This window comes from Zingiber officinale, chromosome 10B, assembly GCF_018446385.1.
Source record: "Zingiber officinale cultivar Zhangliang chromosome 10B, Zo_v1.1, whole genome shotgun sequence".
Classification (NCBI taxonomy): Eukaryota; Viridiplantae; Streptophyta; class Magnoliopsida; order Zingiberales; family Zingiberaceae; genus Zingiber; species Zingiber officinale.
The window spans coordinates 23,099,142-23,119,848 of NC_056005.1; the positions used below are offsets into that span (position 1 = coordinate 23,099,142).

A 20,707-nucleotide genomic window follows, 5' to 3' on the forward strand; every position below is an offset into this window, starting at 1 on the left:
GACTAAACCTGGTTTGGAATGCTGAAATCAGGCTTTCCCAGCCAAAATCAGCTTCCTCAATCGATCCACTGATCGATTCAGATAGTGTGGATCGATCCAGCGAGCTTCTGCTCGCGGGGTTTGCCTTCTCAATCAATCGTCCGATCGATTGAGGCACTCCAATCGATCGGGTGATCGATTGGAGTTCTGATAGTTGCTGAAATTTTATTTTAGTCAACTTCAGAAACCCCTAGAAAATTCTACAAAAATCCAAAAATTGTGAAAATTTGTGTAGACATTATTTAGGGTATACTTTATCATGGAAAAATAGTTTTCTATAAAAATACATCATAGTTTCAAAGATTGTCACAAACTTGAAAACTTGCAAAAGCTTTAGTGTTTTCTCCAAGTTTGTGTCTAACTATTCAATGGTGATTACTATCAAAAGATAGCCTTCACCAAGGTTTTTCGAAATCATTTTAAAAATATTTTCAAAACCAATATCCCACTATGTTCCTTGGGCTTAATGCACATGACTTGTACATTAGTTTTTCCAATAATGGGAAAACACATAACTATGTATTTTGATGAACTTAAAACTCAAGGAAATGCACTAAATCTGCATGTTAAGTTTTGTTCATCATCCTAATATTTCACTTGTATCTGATGTGCACTAAAACATATACAAGTCACCTTATGAGTCTTTGTGAGATGTAAAGTTTGATTTTGCCCTAATCTAGGGATCATGCACATCTATCTAGACATTTTTGAATAATAGACATCCACCAAGGATGTTACTTGTTAATTAATGCCATTAGTCCTTAATAAACAAGGAATTAAAAATTAATGCATGAAATCATGTTATGGCATACATCAAAAAGAAATAATTTTCAAAAGAAAATTTTCTATAGCTATATGATATATGGATGACATGACATGGTATTTTTGTGTTTTTCATAATAATTCATGAGTGCAAATACAATTAAATAGATATGATGTCATGACATTTGATGGGCAAGCAAAGCATGACAATGTTTAGCATAAATAAAATATACCTAGATTATCTATCTAAGTATCCTTAAGCACATAGCTAATCCTAAAACTTAAACCCTAGATTGCCCAATTTTCCCAAGAAAATGTCAAAAACCAAATTTGACATTTCTTTTGCTTTTCCTAATTTGTGCCAATTTAAATTAAGCATATTCCTCAAATTTTGGCACATTTCATTTTTCCACAAGAGTGATCATACGAAAATATCAAAATCCCAACTTGGTAGTTCTTATGATTTTCTCAAATTTGTGTCATTTTAAAAATTTCATCCAATTTCTTAAAGTATGACACATCTTACTCTTTTCAAGAGTAAATCCTTTATCATTTTCATTTTCATTTTCAAAGGTTAATAATAACCTTGAAAATGCTCCTTGAGTGTCAACTTCTTCATGAGTAGGTTAACTATCCTTTCACTTAGAGTTGACACTCTCTAACCCATCTATGGGGTAGAGAAGATGCTCCTAGGAACCCAAAACCTATTGGTGCTCCTTGGATGCTCTAGGTACTTACTAGGGATAACTTCCCTAGATATCTTCCTAGTGACCTTGTTTGGCTTCTTAGAAGCCTTGGTCACATTTTCTAGGTCAACCCTAGGGATTGCTTCCCTTGTGACCTTCTTAGTGACTTTCTTAGACTTCTTAGAAGTCTTAGTCACATTTGTGACAAAAATACTCTTAGGAACAACCTTCCTAGTATTCTTGACTTGATCACTAGACCTAGGGTTGGTTCCATAACTATATGGAACCCTATGGTAAGAAATTACATCCTTCTTGGTTTTAGGTTTGTATCCCAAACTCTTATGACCATTGGATGACTTTGATACTTCTAGACCTATGTTTTGACTCTTGGACCCTTGTGTTATATTTGTGATTTTTCTAAGAGTCCTCTCTAATTTGTCAAGTCTTGACCTCAAGACTTGATTTTCCTTCCATAATTCTTCAACCTTAGGTTTTTCACTAAAATCTTGATTTTTCTTCTTCTTAGACAAATACCTAGAATCCTTAGAGTTCTTGCCTAAATTCCTATCTACCTTTCTAAACCTAGGTTGAGAGGTTTTAGTATGATAAGCTACATGATTTTCCTTAACTTTATCATGCCTCCTATTTTCATGGTAAATAGCATTAAAATGATATAAATTAGAACTAGCATGCCTTTTACCATTATTTAAAGGGGTAGGCTCAATAAATGTTACCTACCTTTTTACCTTGGAAGCTCCCCCTTAAGTTGAGCTTCCTCCTTGAGCCTTGACCGTTTTCTTCCCCTTGGGACATTGACTCCGATAATGTCCCTTTTGATTGCAAGAGAAGCACACAATGTGCTCCTTGCTCTTCTTGGTTTCGGGAGCGGTCTCTTTGGACTTCTCCTTGCCCTTAGGTGCCACTTGTCCCTTCTTCTTGGCCAATTTAGGGCACTTGCTCTTGTAGTGCCCGTGTTCCCTACACTCAAAACAAATAATATGATTTTTATTTTTAAATGAACTATTTGTACCTTCTTGTGTAGGGGTGGCACTTGCTCCTCCATTTGATCCGGGTGTGGAGGCTTCTTCTTGATCCAAAATTGATTTCCCTCCTATTGATTTGTCTTGACTTGTGGAGGTGGAAGCTTCTTCATCCTCTTCGTCTTTTGACCCGGATGTGGAGGCTTCTTCTTGATCTTGATCCGGTGTCACCAAAAGTTGCTCCCCTTCAATCCTAGAGGTGGAGACTTCTTCATCTTCATCTTGGACATGGAACAAGGAGTATGCCCTCTCCTTGCCATCTTCATTGTATTTCCTCGAAGATGAAGCTTCTTCTTAGACTTCTTCTTCGGAAGTTGAGCATCTCTCAACTTCGGAATTCTCCTCCTTTTGGTCTTGCTCCAATGAGTCACCCTCTTTGGATTTTTCTTGGATTGGTACAATGGAGGGGATATCATGAATTTTTGCCAATTTGCTCCAAAGCTCCTTGGCATCATTGAATTCTCCAATTTGAGCCAAAATGTGGCTAGACAATAAGTTGACCAAAAGCTTGGTCACTTTATCATTTGCCTCACTCCTTTGAATCTGCTCTTTGCTCCATTTGCTTTTCTTGAGGACTTTTCCCTTGGAGTTTCTTGGAGTCTCGAAGCCTTCCATGAGAGCAAACCATTGCTCTATCTCCACCATTAAGAAATTCTCGATTCTTGATTTCCAAAGATCGAAGCTTGTTAAAGCGTATGGTGGAGCCACCCTTGTGTCAAATCCAAGTCCATCTTGGAATTGCATCTTGAAGTTGAGCTTCTTGAATTCTTTGACTTTGATGAATTTGCCCAACTTCTTCACCCTCTAGCTCTTCTTGTTATGTTTGCCCCTTTCGGCGATGATTCCGGTGAAGAGCGGCCTCACTCTGATACCACTTGTTGGGACCAAATATGTAGCTAGGGGGGGGGGAATAGCTCGGCGCGTGCTCCGTGTTCTTCATTGCTTGTTTCTTCAAAGATGTGCAGCAGAAAATACAAAGAAACAATATACAATGCTAACAAATGGATTTTACTTGGTATCCACCTCACAAGAGGTGACTAATCCAAGGATCCACACACTCACACACCCTCCACTATGAAACACACTCCTCTACGGTAACTACCGAAGGTGGAGAAGCCTTTACAAACTCTCAGTACAAGAGGAAAGAAAAGGATATGAAATACAAGCAAAAGCTTACAATAAACCCTAACCCTAACTTCTCTTCTTGCTTTTGATCCGCCTCTTGACTTGGAAGAACCTCCAAGAATCTTCAAGAACTGGCGATCTGAACTTGAGAGAGAGCTGTGGAGTCGCTGGTGAAGATAGGAGATGAATCGTGTGAACTCTGCCGAAGTTCTCGAACGCCTGCAGCTATAAACGAAGCCAACGGTCGGATCCCGATCGATTGGATTGCTCCCAATCGATCGGGGAGGCTTTGGATCGATCAACTGATCGATCCAGAACATCTCTGTGCTCTGGGAATTTGCCTGGATTGATCGGCTGATCGATCCAGGGCTTGTCGCGACAAATCGCAGCTTCCCAATCGATCTATTGATCATTGGGACCTCTGGATCGATCAACTGATCGATCCAGCAGGCTTCTGTGCGTTCGCGACTGCCTCCTAATCGATCCACTGATCGATTGGGACGAAGGCTTCTCGCGGGGACTCCCCAATCGATCGGCCGATCGATTTGGCTTCAGCCAATCGATCGGCCGATCGATTTGGCTTCAGCCAATCGATCGGCTGATCGATCCATCTGCTGGTTTTTGCCCAAAACCAAGTCCCAAGCCCCCAAACCAACATCCGGTCTATCCATGACCTGTTGGTTCCTCATGCCTAGCATTCGGTCACCCTTGACCTGCTAGGTCTCCCTTGCCAAGTATCTGGTCAATCCCTTTGACCCACTTGGACTTTTCTCCTTTTGCCAAGTATCCGATCAATCCCTTTGACCTACTTGGACTTTTCTCCTCGTGCCAAGTATCCGGTCAATCCCTCTGACCTACTTGGACTTACCAATACTAGATGTCTGATCAGCCTTGATCCATCTGGATTTCTCCCGTGCCTAGCTTTACTCACCAGGACTTCCCTTCTGCTTAACTTCACTCACTAGGACTTCTCTTCTGCTTGGCTTCACTCACCAGGTCTTTCACCTAGCTTCACTCACTAGGATTTTCTTCTGCCTGGCTTCACTCACCAGGACTTTGCTTCTGCCTGACTTCACTCACCAGGACTCCCACCTAGCTTCACTCACTAGGATTTTCACCTGGCTTCACTCACCAGGATTTCCTTCTGCCTGGCTTCACTCACCAGGACTTTCCTTCTGCCTAGCTTCACTCACTAGGACTTTCTTTTGCCTGGATTCACTCATCAGGACTTTCCAGTCAGGTATCCGATCAACCTTGACCTACTCGACTTTCCTTCACATCTCAACTGGTCAACCTCGACCAAGCGGGAATTGTATCAACAATCTCCCCAAATGAACTCAACTGCACCTGTATTGTCCATATCATCTAAACCCAATATATTGTCAAACATCGAAACCCAAACCAAGACTCAAGCTTGGTCAACCAGGTCAACCTCGACCTAAAGGATATTACACCAACAGGAGGGAGGGGTGCCTCATGAGACAAAACATCTTCTATTCCTCTCTTCCAATCCCTTGTTGGCCGACCCTATTCCTTTTCTCTTCTCCTTTTGTTTTCTTCCTTGGTGGCTGGCGGCATCTAGCTGGTGATCTCTTGGTGGCTGATTGCTTGAAGGAGAAGAAGAAGAGAAGGAAGCTCTCTTGTCTAACATCCCTTGGAGGTTAGTTAGTGGCCGGATCTTGGAAGCCTTGGAAGAAGCTTGATTGGATTTCATCTTGGAAGATCGTCGCCCACATGATGTTCAAGAGAAGGAGGGGAATACAACAGAAGATCAAGATGTCTATAAGCTACAAAAGGTATAACTAGTTATTAGTTTCCGCATCATAACTAGTTCATCTTTTGTATAGATCTTGAAAAACCAAACACAAGAGGTTATCGATTTTAAGTTATCGTTTTTGTTATCGATTTTATTTTTCGATTTCATATTTCAATAATGTCTTTCTATTGAGGTCTCTATAGTTAAACCTAGTTTACTGTAAGAAGTTAAATATCCGATTTCTTTGAGAGGCTTTGTCTAGGAAGTGGTGGATGATCCCATATCCAAGAAGGCCTAGTGCCTCGCCATGTTTAACCTGGAAGCCGATCTTTGAAATAGATATTTGATAACTTCTGTAATATGGTTTAACTTAGGAAGATCACATCGGTTAAACTTGGAGTAAAAATGTTAAGTATCGTTTCCAATCCAAGTCTAACTTTTAAAGGACAATTTGGATTAATAATATTAAGCATCGTTTGCAATCCAAATTTAACTTCAGTAGAGCACATGGGTAGCTAGGATAGTTCTATGCTTGTACAATTTTTTGTACAGGGGAACTAGGACGGTATTTCGAGTAGCAATCAATAATTGGTATCAGAGCTAGGTTTTAGCCTCTGTGTGTTTGGTTTTTAGTTTAATTATGCACATATCATACATAATTTAGGCAGGATAATAGTAGGATGTGCAAATAAATTAACTCTATGGTTGTAGGCTCCAACTATTATGACATAATGTGATTGTGTGTGATTGGAGCCTCGGACATGTCAAGGGCATTTTATGTGTGTGCATGATTGTATTTATTAAATACAGCAGGAGCTGTATTAGTTTTAGGATTTTACATTTTGTTCGATCTAGACTTTATGTACATTCCTTTGTGGAATATAGAATCGATATATTTAAAATTTTATTTTTGTCGCGGATCGTATCCTTGCGAAGCGTGGTGCTATTTGAGGACCAGAAGCACAGCAGAAAAGGAAGCTCGATGGACGCGACGACATGAGCCTTAGGGTTGGCAGCTAGTTTTGATGACTGCTAGGGCTGACAACATACAAAGGACAGTGATGGAAGAGACCATAATAGTTGGAAATTGTTTTTCCATATTTATTGCTTTTATTTGCTGTGATGTGTGTGTGTGTATGTTAAAATCCTCATCTTAAATAACTAAGTGGGAGAGGGATTTATAGATAAATTCCATGGTCTCCATTACTGGTTTGTAAGTGATGCATTCAAATTTGCGCGTTGGCTCTGAGTGCCTTCCTTCATATCGGATGAGTTTGTTTGTGGATCACTAGATCAAACTTCTTTAATGGATGATTATAGGAAATTATTTAGGAGTGTGTGATCTTCTCCATCTGAAGGGGCACAATCCTATTTAATGGACTAAGTATCAAGTAATGGTATACACTTAGGCGCATTTAAAAATATCCTCCCCATCGGAGTCACTGCTATTATTTGTTTGACTGAAGGAATACCAACTATTAATTTTTTTGTCATAAAGTTAGGTTGACAAGAATAAAATTAATGGGTAAAACCTCCTTTTACAAATGTTTGAATTTGTATACGTCCATACTATCGTGGCATACAAAATTCACGGTGTTTTAAGGTGTTGGCGAATTTAAATAATATTGTTTGTGGACTCAATATTATTCTAAATTCTAAAGTTTTGACCAAAACTTATTTTATGATTCTTAGGATGACTTTCAATCCACTGACTATTATTCTGAAAGAGAACAAACTTACTGGTCCTAATTACATAGATTGGAAAAGAAACTTTGGCATTGTTCTAACTGCTGAAGGCTATAAGTTTGTACTGTTAGAGGTCTGTCCTAATGAGCCTAATAGTGATTCTAGTGAAGAGGAGATTGAGTATCATAAGAAATGGGTCAAGGCAGATGAGATGGCACGGTGTTTGGTGTCAACCATTTGCATGTCACGTGACACATCAAATTAATAAAAATCAAGAACTCAAATAAACTAAATGAAATACGTGTAGTAAGGAGTCTCAAGTCGTATTTTTCCAAGGGTAACTAATAAATGTGTGCATATCTTAGAATTAATTCAAATTGAGTTATTACATCAAAAAGATCAACCTAGCACTTCCCTTTAACTTGCAATTCAAATTAAACTCATCTAATAAAATCAAGAACAGATTCAAGAAGTATGGTTCTTCTCAAAAGATGATCTCCTTCATTTCATCAAATTAACATCAAACTATCATCATTGACTCAAGCTCTTCAACTAACAAATTATCCAATCTCATACATGTTCATCAACATATAATTTGGGTAACAATTAAAAGCTTAAGTAAGCATTCCACATTTAAACTCCATCTCAATCAATACCAATCAAATTCCGAGAGCAAAGATTAGCTAGCTACATAACCAAAACTAAATAAACATGTGGTAATCAGATCTTTCTAATTCAAAACAGAAAAAAAAGAATTGCATACTAAGTTAAAGCTAAACATGGTTTAATTGTAGAAATTAATCAAAATCAAAATTGCAAGTAGGAAATCAGAATTGAAATTGCAAAACAAAGACATCAGATCATTAGATCTGAGCAAGTTTGAGACAATTCAAAGACAAAGGTAAAGAAAACATAAACCCTAAGCATTCCACAACCCAATCCGGGAACAAATCTCATCAATCTGTTGTGCAACAGAAATGCCATCGGAAACCTCTCCTCAAGCATTCAACAATGATCACCAAGCTTCCTTCTATTACCAGGGATCGCTCACAGCTCTTGGAAACCTCCCCTCAAACTCACAATCATCTGGTAACCCCAAACAGTCAAAGAACAGAGTTTGAATTATGAAATTTCCCAAACTCATGCGACTGATCAGATTGCACCAATTTAGCTGCAAAATAAGAGTCGGAAGAAGATCTGAGACTTAGAGAAACCTCCCTCTGAGCTCAGTTGGACACGAAGATCGCCGTTCAAGAAAACTCCCTTGAAGAGGATCACGACAATGAAACAGAACCAAAATCGCGCAGAGAAACCTCCCTCTGACACTCTCCGAACTCGGAAGATGGACGTCGTAAGCTAGAGATCGTCATTGGTGAAGAAATTTGCCTTTGGATCTGGAATTCTGGAATGGGATCTCGGTAACGGGAAGAAGAAGAAACAGCTACAGTAGAAAAATTGCGAGCCGAGTCCAAACATCACTGTAGCTTCTCACGTGGCATTTAAACAACTTCAGTTCTGATCAGACGGCTAAGGAGTCTCGACGCTTGATCAACGATGGAAAACATCTCAGTTCTGGATCAAAAGGTATTGATCTTCATCTATGGTCCAGATCTACTCCTCATTAGGTTGGATGAGCCAGATCTTCAATGGATGGCTCAGATCTGCTTGATCTTCAATGGATGGTCCATAATGCTCCAAGGTTTGATCGCCTCGTTAAGCCCTTGATTTGAGCCCAAATGCGGTCTGATTTGATCGGGTCCATGACCCTTTTGATGCCTACAAAATAATAAACAAATATTAGCATCAAATACCATGATAATTGGCTAAATTACAATTAAGTCCAAGATCACATGTAATTATGAAATCTAATGTATATGTAAGATTAAGGTATGAATAAACCATCAAAAGCATGCATTATAAATCAAGATAATATAGCCAAAATCATGGTTATCAAATCCTCCACACTTAATCTTAGACGTCCCGTTCAAGTCAAGAAAAAAATTAAAAATCATCTCCATAGTAATTCCCTAGCAATATCTAGAAAATGGTAAAAAGAATTTAATTAAGGTCATCTTAAAGATCACCAACAATCATGAATACAATCCAAACAATAATCAGTAGGTATGGTAGTTTCAATCCAATTGAAAAATTAAGCAAGATGCAATCTCACAAAGAATTTACCTATTCTAGCCCTCACACTCAAAAATGCATATTAGTGGAGCTCACTCAATGTCACTCACAACATTTCACTATAATAAGCTTGCTTATTTCCTAATTCTCCACCACTATAAACATAGCATACATGAATCAAAATGATTAATCATCACGAATTGAAATAGAAGCAAAAGGTGCAATTGAAATGAATGTTGTAGCATAAGAAAAGACATTAATGAAGAAAATGAGAAGGTAAGAGTATTGGAGGAATATACTGTTGGTGCAACCTTAGGTCAAGGTGGACCTCGGTGACCCGACTCGAGTTGACCTGACTCGAGGTATATTTTGATATTTGACAAGAATAGAGAAGTTGTATTTTGATGTTTGACAAGAATAGGAACTTGGGAGATTGTGGGTGCAACCTTTGGTCAAGGTTGACCTGGTTGACCCGACTTGTGTTAACCTGATTCGGGAAAAGTCCAAGTATGGAGACTTGGCACGGAAAGGTCCAAATAAGAAGCTTGGCACGGGAAAAGTCCAAGTATGGAGACTTGGCACGGGAAAAGTCCAAGCAGGGAGCTTGGCACGGGAAAAGTCCAAGGATGGAGACTTGGCACGGAAAAGTCCAAGCAGGGAGCTTGGCACGGGAAAAGTCCAAGCAGGGAGCTTGGCACGGGGAAAAGTCCAAGTATGGAAGCTTGGCATGGGAGGTCGGAGAGGGCTCGGTAGCTCGTTCTTTGGACTGGATGGAGTCGGAGAGGGCTCGGTAGCTCGTTCTCTGGACTAGGTCAAAGAGGGCTCGGTAGCTCGTTCTCTGGACCGGACGTGGAAGTCGGAGAGGGCTCGGTAGCTCATTCTCCAGACTAGGTCAAAGAGGGCTCGGTAAAGTCGGAGAGGGCTCGGTAGCTCGTTCTCCGGACTAGGTCAGAGAGGGCTCGGTAGCTCGTTCTCTAGATCAGGAAGGCTTTAGGTTTAAGGCTGGGAAATTGGATCGGTCTCCTGACCGATCCAGTGATACTATGGGTATCTGGATCGGTCTGCTGACCGGACTGGTCGATCGATCTAGTGATCGATCGAAACCAACAATTGGGAGAAGGAATGGCCGATCCCACGGACCGATCATGGCTCTGGCAACCAACTCTCAGAGTTGGGATCGATCGGGGACCGATCGGCCCTGATCGGTCCACGACTAATCCGGATCACTAACTCTCTGTTAGGTTGGGATCGATCCGGGACCGATCGAGCCCTGGACCGATCGGTGGAGCCTGATCGGTCAGTTCAGCCGAGTCACAACGGCTAGATTTCTTCTGTGTCTTCTTCTTTGCATAAGAGGGCCACTATAGGGAAGAGCTGACTTGTTCTTGTTCCTTGCGATCCGAGCTTTCTGAGCTCTCCATTACTGAAGCTTCGTGTGAGCTTCCCTCGGCGGGTCTCTAACCGATAGTTGCTGGTGGTTGTTCCCGTGAAGTTGTTGCTTCATCACCATCGACGAGAAGACAAGCAAGCTAGTGTTTTTACATTCATATTGTTCTTGGCTTCTTGCTTTATCTTTGTACTCCGATATTGCTGTTGCAAGAGAGATTGTGGCAGTCGGTTTTCCGGGGTTTCATCCACCGACTGATTGATAGGATTCGTCCATCTTACGGACACGCCGAGGAGTAGGAGTATCATCTCCGAACCTCGTTATATCGTCGCGTTTGAGGTTTGATCTTCTCCATTTTCGTTTCTACTTTTTATTTCCGCTTGGCTAACTCAAATTGTAAGAAGAAACGAGAATTTGGGGTCGGCTATTCACACCCCCCCTCTCTAGCCGCATCCGAAGGTCCTAACAAGTGGTATCAGAGTGAGGTCACTCTTCGTCGGATTAACACCCGGGGGAGCACGAGCTAGAGAATGGATCAACTTGGAGAAGACGTCACGATTCCACCCTTCTATGATCGCGACGACTTCGCGTATTGGAAGGTAAGAATGAAGTATTTTCTTATGACTAACCTAGTAAATTGGAATTGTATACAAGTAGGTTTTATTCCTCCGGTGGATAAAGAAGGAGAACCTCTCGAGAAGAAGAAGTGGACGAAGGAATAAATCCACTAATCCATAATCAACGACGAGATAACGAAAATCTTTGAATTTTCATTACCTAATGATATCTTGTGTAAGATAAGTGGATACAACAATGCCAAGGAGTTGTGGAACAACTTAGCTAAGTTCCATGAGAAGAGCTCCAATTCAAGTTATGTAGAGGAGTCAAGTGAGCCAAGTAGCTCACATCATGGAAATATGGAATTAGAAGTTGAGGGCTACTCAACATCTAAGGAAGAAGAGGAGGAGAGTTCTTCTTCAAGATTGGAGCAAGAAGAAGAAGCCTCTACCTCCGGAAGGGATGAAGGAGAGAGCTTATATCCATCCTCAACCCTAGGTAACTCAAGCAACTTAATCTTAAGTAAATTACATATAATGTGCTTTGAGTATAGGGATTATGGGCATTACAAGAGTAAATGTCCAAAGAGGATTAGGAAGATTCCACCGGCGCCAAAGGTCAAAGAAGCCGGAGTCCCGATACGCAAGGGCAAGGAGCACGTGGTGTGCTTCCAATGCAAGCAAAGGGGACATTATAGGGGAGGCAACCTCACAAGGACAAGAGACCAAGCACATCTATGGGGGGAGCTAAGGCAAACCCTAAGGTATCCTTTAAGGCACATTCTTGCAATTCTAATAAGACACATGCTAGTAGTTTTATTGCAATTGTCAAGCATGATAACCATAGAAACCAATACATGTGCTTAGGTGCCAAACATGTTAGCCTAGATAAGGACAATGCTAGAAATGCCAACCCTAGAGTTAACTCATCTAAGGTTAAGGAAAACCTAGATAGGAATCCCAAAACAACTAGACATATGCCTAGGAATACCTCAAAGAAAAATGGAAAATTAAAGCTTGAGGTATTAAAGAAGGAAAATCAAGTCTTGAGGTCAAGACTTGACACTTTAGAAAAGGCTCTTAAGAATTTGGAGAAGTCAACTCTAGGGTCTAAGGGTCAAAAATCAAAGCCCAAGGACATGAGAGGTTTGGGTCACAAACCTAAGTCTCAAGTGGTCAAGCCCGCTTATCATAATGTTCCATTCGATTATGGAACAAGACCTAGGGCTAAGAAGACCATCACCAAGGTCACAAGGGGAGTCACCCCTAGAGTTGATCTTGATGAGTCCCAAATGACCAAGGCTTTAAAGCCTAGGAGGGTCATTAGGAGGGTTGCTAGGGAAGTCATCCCTAGTGAATATTTAGTGAACCCAATGAGCTCAAATAGGTATTGGGTTCCTAGGAGCGTGATTCCTTCACGCTAGATGGTTTAGGGTGTGCCAACCTTAATTGGATAGGTAGTTAACCTACTCATGGCAAAAGGTGGCATTTTAGGAATTTTCAAGGTGTAATCAAGCCTTGAAAATGAAATTAAAAATTATTCCTAAGGTGATTAGGATGTGCCAACCACATTTTTGAGGAGTTTTCCAGGGTCAATCTAATTGGCACATAGTGATCTAAAAATCTTTAGTATATGATTTTAGGTCTATTATACTTAGGAATATAGAATTTATGGTAAAATGATCAAAATTATCAAAAATGGCAACTAAGGCTAGAATTAGGTATTTTCTATACCTTTATATGTTATTTGCCATACATTGTTTGATATATGCCATGTCATGACATCATATTTATTTTATTATCATTTGAAATGTCATGATAATGCTTAGGTTAGTTATATGTCATGCCTTATTTAAGTTTCATACTTGATGACATGACATCATGACATTGGCACATGTTTCCACTTATGATATTATTTTATGTCATGTCATCATCTCTTGAATTTATGATCAATTAATTTGATTTAAGGATAGAAACACAATTTGATATGGAGATCAAATTGTTGTTTAGAAAATGCATGAGAACTTAGCTTAAGATGACCTAAACCTATATCTCACATCAAAATTGACTTGGATGTGTTTGATACACCTTAGATGTGTGTGAGATATTAGGATTATGAGTTAGGATCAAGGTGCATAGTTCTTGTACCTAGATGAGCCTAATTCAAATTTGAGGATCATAGGGAAAACTTGTGTACAAGTCATGTACATTTAGCCCTAAGATTGTGGTCCCAAATTGAATGGTTTAAGATCATTTCAAAATTGATTTGAAAAACCTTGATGAAGCTTTTCTAGTGATAGCATTTATTATTGAGCAAGTTGATACAAAGATGGATTAACCTTGAGCTATTTCAAAGTCTTTCGAACTTTGTATCAAGATTAAAAAATGGGAGTTATTTTCATAGAAAACTATTTTTCCATGATAATATATGTTATGAGGAATGTATCCTCAAAATTTTATAATTTTTGGAATTTTCTGTAATTTTTTAGGGATTTCTGAATTTCAGGAGAAAAAAATCAGAAATCTTATCAGAGAGCTGTGGACCGATCAGAGGAGATCCTGATCGGTCTAGGGAAGTCTGGATCGGTCACTGGACCGATCCAGTGGAGGCCTGATCGGTCTGGTGACCGATCAAGGCGTGCCAAAATGCTGATTTTCGACTGATTGTCTGAAATTTCAGCGGTGGAAGTTGGTGTTTTAGATTTCTAAAGGGTTGAAACTCTCCAAGACATTGTTGGTGCAATGGTCAAGGAGGAGTTGACCTTTAGGGGGGAGTTTTACCTATTGGTCAAGGGGGAGTTGACTTTTAGGAGGAGTTTTTACTCGTCAAGATTTTTGAGGATGAGTGATATGGGATTATCACTAAGTTGATTGTTGACTTTAGTATCAAGGGGGAAATTAAGGGTTTCAATGAAAGGTATGTGACTTTCATTAGGAAGAAACTCTTGACCTTGATTCACTCTTTTTGATGTGTGTCAAAAAGGGGGAGAATGTTCAAGGAAGAACATTAGAGTTTGGGGAGAATGTTCAGAGAAGGTTCAAGGAAGAACATTGGAGAACTATTGAAAAACCTAAGTTAGGTTATCGGGTTAACCTAACTTGATTATGGTTTTTGTCAAACATAAAAAAGGGGGAGATTGTTGGTGCAACCTTAGGTCAAGGTTGACCTCGGTGACCCGACTCGAGTTGACCTGACTCGAGGTATATTTTGATGTTTGACAAGAATAGAGAAGTTGTATTTTGATGTTTGACAAGAATAGGAACTTGGGGGATTGTGGGTGCAACCTTTGGTCAAGGTTGACCTGGTTGACCCGACTTGTGTTGACCTGATTCGGGAAAAGTCCAAGTATGGAGACTTGGCACGGAAAGGTCCAAGTAGGAAGCTTGGCACGGGAAAAGTCCAAGTATGGAGACTTGGCACGGGAAAAGTCCAAGCAGGGAGCTTGGCACGGGAAAAGTCCAAGGATGGAGACTTGGCACGGAAAAGTCCAAGCAGGGAGCTTGGCACGGGAAAAGTCCAAGCAGGGAGCTTGACACGGGGAAAAGTCCAAGTATGGAAGCTTGGCATGGGAGGTCGGAGAGGGCTCGGTAGCTCGTTCTTTGGACTGGATGGAGTCGGAGAGGGCTCGGTAGCTCGTTCTCTGGACTAGGTCAGAGAGGGCTCGGTAGCTCGTTCTCTGGACCGGACGTGGAAGTCGGAGAGGGCTCGGTAGCTCATTCTCCGGACTAGGTCAAAGAGGGCTCGGTAGCTCGTTCTCTGGACTGGATGGAAGTCGGAGAGGGCTCAGTAGCTCGTTCTCCGGACTAGGTCAGAGAGGGCTCGGTAGCTCATTCTCTGGACCGGACGTGGAAGTCGGAGAGGGCTCGGTAGCTCGTTCTCCGGACTAGGTCAGAGAGGGCTCGGTAGCTCGTTCTCTAGATCAGGAAGGCTTTAGGTTTAAGGCTGAGAAATTGGATCGGTCTGTTGACCGATCCAGTGATACTATGGGTATCTGGATCGGTCTGCTGACCGATCCAGTGATACACTGGGTCATCTGATCGATCTAGTGATCGATCAGAAACCAAACAGATTGGGAGAAGGAATGGCCTGATCGGTCCACAGACCGATCATGGCTCTGGCAACCAACTCTCTGTGAGAGTTGGGATCGGTCCGGGGACCGATCAGCCTAGGGCCTGATCGGTCCACAGACTAATCCGGGATCACAACTAACTCTCTGTTAGAGTTGGGATCGGTCTGGGGACCGATCAGAGCCATCCTGGACCGATCAGGGTGGAGCCTGATCGGTCCAGGTCTAGCCGTTGAGTCACAACGGCTAGATTTCATTTTGTGTCTTCTTCTTCGCAGGTTCATATAAGAGGGCCACTACAGGGAAGAGCTGACTTGTTCTTGTTCCTTGCGATCTGAGCTTTGTTGAGCTCTCCATTACTGAAGCTTCGTGTGAGCTTCCCTCGGCTGGGTCTCTAACTGATAGTTGCTGCTGTGGTTGGCCTCCGTGAAGTTGCTGCTTCATCAACAGTCGACAAGAAGGCAAGCAAACTAGTGTTTTTACATTCATATTGTTCTTGGCTTCTTGCTGTATTTCTTGTATGCTGATCTTGCTGTTGCAAGAGATTTTGTGGCGAGGTTTCTCCACCCAGAAGGAGTTTTTATTAGCCGGTTCTCCGGGGTCTCATCCACAGACGGATTGATAGGATTCGTCCACCTTACGGACACGCCGAGGAGTAGGAGTATCATCTCCGAACCTCGTTATATCGTCGCGTTTGAGGTTTGATCTTCTCCATTTTCGTTTCTATCTTTTATTTCCGCTGCGCTAACTAAAATTGTTGGAAGAAACGTGAATTTGGGGTCGGCTATTCACACCCCCCCTCTCTAACCACGTCCGAAGGTCCTAACATATACTTGATGAGTTGACCAATTCGATGTAAAAAGAATTGGATATCATTTGTCATTACCACTTCAAAGTATCAAGCTAACCTCTCCTTCAATTTGATGGCAAACAAAGAATCTTGATACTCTATCTCCACATTTGATACGCTTTTGATATGTCGTTTTGCAAAATTTTTTCTTTCACTTCACTGTTTTTCCACTTCATTCCATCGCTTGAAAGCTCAAATAATCTCACTTCAACTTACCAAGAACAATTCCCTTCCCCCACACTTAAAGCATTGTCCGTCTCGGACAATGAAACACCACATGTATCCAATGTATTTGATACTCTTCTAGCCATTTTTCTTCTCTTACTCTGCAATCTTTCTCTATTCCTATTTTCTGTAGATTCATCTTTTCAAATAACAAATTTAGAAAGTAACCAAGAAATATGATTCAGAACCTAAAATCCAACAAGAACTTAGATCATTACAGCTTTCAAAGAATTAGAATTTCAACAACTTGCATATTCAGATTGTGCAGAAATCAACATTGTCTACAGTTGTTTCCATTGTCATCTTCAAATAATTCTTACACTATACTGTTTCACTGCAGTATCAGCAATCAAACCCCCAAGCTTGATTTACTCCTACTGTTGTCCAGAATTGAAACTCCATGATCAAATACTAAATTCGCAACAAATTCAATGAGATTCCAGAATTAAGACTGATTCCCTGATTCATGTACTTCGTTTCATGTGCTTCAAGGACCTCATAGAAAGACTGAATCTAATTCAGATTTCTGGCACTAAAAAGGTCCACAACAATACAGATTCAGATTCTGTTAAATCTCAAGTTTTGAAACTGAATTACACATCTGAACTTGTTTTTCTGAATTCAGGTTCAGATTCAATCAAGCCATTCAGGACTCAATTATGAATTCAATGATGGTTCAAGGAAACAATTGTGCTATTTCCATCATCCTGCTCCCTTAAAATTCTGCAGCTTTTGATCACAGCCCTTACTGAGTTGCAGTTCTTATTCCTGATTAGAAAATGTTTTAAAAATTTTGCACCATTACATTACTGCACTTTATAAATTTCGGTAATCAGATTTATCTATGGCTGTTGTCACTACCATCCCTACTTATGAATGACCTCAAGCTCTGTAAATTCATAGATAAGCTTGGCACAAAACACATCAACAAATATTTTTCACAGATTTAGTATGTTTCTGGAAATTACAACACTTCTTCAATTTGTTAACATTCCATAATTCTTTGGTCTAAACTTTCCTTGCATTTCTCTTGCACACTAACGGACAACAATATCTTGGATAAATTGTTCACACAGCTTCTAGCAACCACAACTTCAGTAACAAAATCCAAGAAAACAGTTTGAGAAATTAAGTTCTAGTTCTGATTTCTGGATGGCAGATTAGCTCTATACAATATTTCTTTTGAGAGAACAGTTTGAAAAATTCTGCAGCTTGAGTTATGAAAATTAAAAAGTCAGATTCTTGAAAGCTGGAGACAAATTAACAGGATGATCAGTACATCATCAGCAACTTCTGAATTCTTGATTCTCAGATTTCAACTTTAGACTCAATTCCAGCTCATTGAATTTCCAGCTTCAACAACAAAATTCAAATTGATTCATCAATTTCAGTATTGCCATTCTGCTAATCTGTTTTTTTTCAGCAACTACACCGCAGAATAAAGATCATATTCCAGAATCCAACTCAGAGTTTCAGAATTGAAGATCCAAGGAAATTCTAGCTTAATTTATGAAGAGTTTAAATCATGGAAGAAGATATCAATTCATACTAGGGTACAGGAGCTTAAATTGAAGTTGTTGCTAGTAAAGAAATTGTAAAATAGTTTGACAAACAGCATGTTCTTTCATTCACAACTTTTACTGGCTGAATTGTGGTCACTATCTTTTTTCTTTCTTAATTATAAACCACAACAAATTCTGTTTCAACAGTTCCAAAAAATTGGTTTTGCTCAAGCAAACGAATGTGAAGTCAATAATAGTAGTTCAGCTAACCAGAGCTCCTTGCTGCATGAAGAGTTCCACTGCTTAGTCTAGATTTTACAAAGTTTCAACACTTCAACATTGTGTTACCCTTCAGCAACTCCTCACATCATCTCGCATCTCCTATCAATTTCTGAATTCAAAGACTTAACTCCAGCTGGATCTTATAGAATTGAAGCTCCACAGGTTCCAGGATTTCAGAAATTAAATTTAAGTTTCAGATTCCATGGTTTAAAAAGGGTTCTGCATTGTCAAGGCTTCCTTCTTCAATAGGTCTTGTAGAATTCTGCATTTCCTGATTTCCTACTCCCTGATCATTCCTGTCTTTACAGCAAACATTTCCCTTGTCTTCATTTGTTCCATTTTGAAATTTAGATTACAATCCTTGAATGAAGTATCACTTCACAGCTTGAAATCCATCGCTGTCTGCCTTCATTTCTTTTCAGATCAGAGAAGCAATTTGAAGTTGGTAAAGAATCTGTGCAGTAAGTACTTTTAAGTTTCCTTATCTCTGAGAACATAAGAGCTTAAAATGATGCTCACCAATTCAATTCCGAATTTGGATCCATAATGATCAAATTACCAGCATATCAACATCACTGTTTCTGCATTCCAGCAGTCTTTAAAATCAGAATTTACAGGTTTTCATTCCATCTGGGTTGAAGAGTCATAAAGAGATATGAAAACCATTTGTTATAGATAATACAAGAGTTTACTTGTTCTCCCTCAATATCTTGAAAACTAGTTATAAAAACTGATACATACTTTATAAACCACACCTTAAACTGAATTCCTATGCTGCAGCAACAAGTAACTCAAATCCGGCAACCTTACCTTGCTATTTCACTAGATTCTTGCATCACTTACAATTAAATGGGATGATGTTTCAGTTTCTACAAGTTGTTTAGGAATTTTGAGCTTTCTTGTTACTGATTTACATGTTGTTTCTAATTTTCGATACACCTTGATACTCAATCCTACATTTCCATATCAACCTCACTTCAAGCTTCAACAATTAATTTCCATAGACTTACAATCATTCCCATAGACTTACTACTTATGAATTTTTGATACCTCAGAATTCTAGTTCCAGCAACCAATTTTGAAAACCATTTCTGGTAATATAACAACCTTAATACAGGAGCTTCTTATCCTTAGCAAAAAAAAAAGGGAACAAAGTTTGACACCAATCAATTTTTGTTTGATTCCAGAACTCTACTCTCACTATCGTTTCTTTCCTTCATTTCAGATTGAATATCTGAATTTCATCCTTCATTCTTTTGCAGATGCCATGGAATCCAGCAGAATTCATTTTTAGAATTAGAACTCAGACCAACTTTCTTTACTGCCTTCTTGCACTGCAATGATAGTGGAAATTCAAATCCTCCTCACTATCTAGAAGCTTGCAACAAAACTCAGCACCATATAAATCAGAAGCAACTGGTTACAACTAGAATTTGCATGTACCATGCATAGATTGACACATTCATTTACAACTTTAATGCATCATGCTAAATTCCAGTTTCCGAGTTCATTAGTTCCTATGTCTTTTACCACTAGAAATTCAAAACTTCCTTAGTTTGAAGATTTTGAACTACCACATAAATTGAGCATTTAATTCCCATTTTAAAACATCCTCAACAGCAGCCACAACAAGATGAAGACAGGATTTCAGTAACCCAATATAATTTTGATACACATTTGTGTCACTGCTCTTCACTTCATTTGAATTCCATAACTGCACAGAAGTATTGATCAGATTGAATTCTGCACCCTTCTTATGAGTCATCCATACATTCACAACACTCCTACTCACACATCACAAATGCTCAGCAAATCAGGACTACCTTTTATCCACAACAGACGCAAACCAAAACCAAACACAGAATTGATAAATTTAATTTCAGAGCTCTGGAATGATGCAAGCTTCAGTTCAAAACAATGTTGATGAGGACAACTTCAGCAATTGGTATAGTTTTCCAAATTTATTGGCTGTTGTATTCACTTCCAGAATTACAACAAGAAGAAAATGTATAACTTCCTGGCTCAAGTTTCAGGTCTTGATAGTTAAGAACATTTCAGCTTTCTAAGAGACTTAACACAAACAGTTTCTCAAATTTGAAAAGATCATAGGAAGCTGAAATACCATATATTTCTACATCTCGTAAAGCTTCACTTAGGCTTCTCAATCATTTAAATGTTGGACCTGATTTTTGATTTCCTTGGCACAAAATTCTGCACTTTCAAATAATTCCTGCACATTTCTATCACTTCAATGTTTCTGCGGATTTTTGAATTCTGAACTCCATGCTTAACTCTTCTACTTAAAAATTTCTGCTTTTAAAAATCAGCAAGTAAGCTTGGCACAAATTTGATACCACCTTTTAAATCTGAATTCTGTTTGCTTCATTCTACAGTTTACAGCCTTTCATCCTTTTACCACTATTCCTTCATGTATCTTAAACACTTGTTCCTTGGTTGGATGAAAAATGATTTCATCTGTGTGATCTATACAACAACAACTTTCATTTTCATAAGCATTTCCTTCACTGCTGAATAATCCAACAGTCCCTTCCCTTGTGTTTTTCAATAGATTGCTCTTTTGATTTCTTTAGTTTTAGCAGCTGGCACTCTTTT

At 39.6% G+C, this 20,707-nt stretch overlaps 1 protein-coding gene across 3 annotated transcripts in view; it reads left to right on the forward strand.

The window, feature by feature from the left end:
• The window catches only part of LOC122028864 (mitochondrial thiamine diphosphate carrier 2-like), a 47,335-nt gene extending 29,319 nt beyond the window's left edge, over positions 1-18,016 (forward strand). The window contains exons 8-9 of one of the 3 annotated variants that reach the window (XR_006124982.1): positions 16,651-16,850; positions 16,936-17,727. The gene's annotated coding sequence lies outside the window, so the exon portion shown is untranslated. The other 2 variants (XM_042587803.1, XM_042587802.1) reach the window with 2 other exon arrangements.
• Positions 18,017-20,707: the final 2,691 nt, after the last annotated feature.